Source organism: Photinus pyralis, unplaced genomic scaffold (assembly GCF_008802855.1).
Source record: "Photinus pyralis isolate 1611_PpyrPB1 unplaced genomic scaffold, Ppyr1.3 Ppyr1.4_LG2, whole genome shotgun sequence".
In the NCBI taxonomy this organism is placed as follows: Eukaryota; Metazoa; Arthropoda; class Insecta; order Coleoptera; family Lampyridae; genus Photinus; species Photinus pyralis.
The window spans coordinates 42,030,209-42,032,309 of record NW_022170403.1 but is presented as its reverse complement, the minus strand read 5'-3'; positions in this window follow the sequence as shown (position 1 = coordinate 42,032,309).

Here is a 2,101-nt window from a genome sequence, read left to right as displayed (position 1 = left end):
TATAAATCGAAAAAATAAATTTTATTCTTGTAACATAACTTACGACGCTCTGGATAGGACACATAGGAAATTATTTTGTAAATTACAGTTGTAACTGGGAACTATACTAATTTACAGTTGTAACTAGGAATTAGTTTATAATTTACAGTTGTAATTGGGAATTACACTAATTTACAGTTGTAACTGGGAATTAAACTAATTTGCCGTTGTAACTGTCAAGGATAATACCCAGTTACAACTGTAAATTAGTGCAATTGACAATTACAACTGTAAATTATAAACTAATTCCCAGTTACAACTGTAATTTACAAAATAATTTCCTATGTGTCCTATCCAGAGCTTCATAACAACAAAATTGAATTATACACAATACTAAGCTTACGGGGGGATGCGCGTTGCAATGCTGCGCTGACTAGAATTTTCGTAGCATCAATGGCGGCGATGCACCGGAAAGCGGCCAATTACTCACGGCACTAAATATACCCAAATTTCCGAATTGTTCTTGATTTCTGTTTAAAAGAATGTGCAGTGGCAGCTTGAATTTTTAGGTACACCAATGGTGACGTCGGTCTGACAAACCGAAAGGGTTAATTGTCAAAGAACGGCTTGCTTCATCAAGTTGTTCGTCTGGTACGAGGTCTGGTACTAAACTCAGACACGCAAAATATTAAGCTAGCAGAACTAGCAGTGCCATGCGCTGCGCCGTTTTTACAAAAATTTGAAAAATACTTTTCGTCGGTCTGAGAGACCGTGCGTCACCACTGAAGGGTTAATGATATTAGAAAGGTCGCTTTTGTTTTTCACCTACGTAGACTATTGGGTCAAAAAGTAATAGCTCAAAAACGATCTCCAGGATTGTTCGGTATTCAGTTGCATTGAATTTACTCGGCTTCAAATTTGACACCACGAACTTTTTGTCTTGACAGTAAATTTGATTACCTATCATTGCTATTATCACTCTTCTGAATCGAAAAATTGATAATCTGAAAACCATGTACGATTCTTCATATGGTTCAGAACTGAGAGCTTTTAAGAGCAATTGGATATAATTGAAATGGTGTTGTTCTTCTTTACGGTTGCATTCTTTTACTTTATTTGGTTCCTCTTAAGCTCCTAGCTACGTACCTGAAAGGGAGAGAATGAAATGTGGTTCAATACAAATTTGGAACATTTTTCTGTTAGTTGGAAATCGATTTATTAGGGGGTCAACTTTTAACTTGGACTTTACCAAGTCGAGGGCGCAGTATTTTCAATAGATTTTAGTTCTTTCTAATAGTTTTTGCACTACTCTGCATACTTTAATTCTTTAATCTACTCAATGACGTTTTAGCCCCTTAAGCGGTGGGTACAAAAAGCTAATATAGCTCTCAATTTATAGATGCGTTACGTATTTAATTTAAAAAAATTGGTATGCAATGATTTATTTGTGTAAGAAATGGATTTTTCATTGCAAGTTAATCAATGCTTTTAATGACTGTTATTATTAGTTTTACTACATTCAGGGGCGGACTGGCACGGGGGGACGAGTGGCGATTGCCACCTAGCCTGTAGATCATAATGGCCCGTTGGAAATTTATAAGTATGTGCTGTATTTAGTTTCTTGCACTATTAATAAATTATTAACACGTTTCTCTAATTGGGGTTGATGTTAGGTTGTTAAAAAATTCTGTTTTAATTGAAGTGTTTTACAATGAATTTATCATTTTTTGGCGTAGCATGAAAGTGCTGAAATACAATGATAGGCGACGCACCTCGTGTGGATTGTATATTTTGTTACTTTTAATTATCAGCTGCAATTTAAAAAAACTGCATGGTAATTTATTTTCGAGAAAGGAGTACCTTATAATGTTTTTGTGGTGCACCTCAGAGCTAACCCCCCCTCCCCCCAATTCCACCTGGCCCGCAGTGACCCAGTCCGCCCCTGACTACATTGACAAACTTGCACTTTACGAGATACATTGAAAGTATATGAAAAAGATGATCTCTTAAATCAACTTCCTGTATTAGAAGTTCTCTTCATTTATTGCTAATTAAACCGCATGACGTAATTGCTTCAATGACTTCATTTACTTGCTTGTCACTCTAATGGTTCTAGCCACTT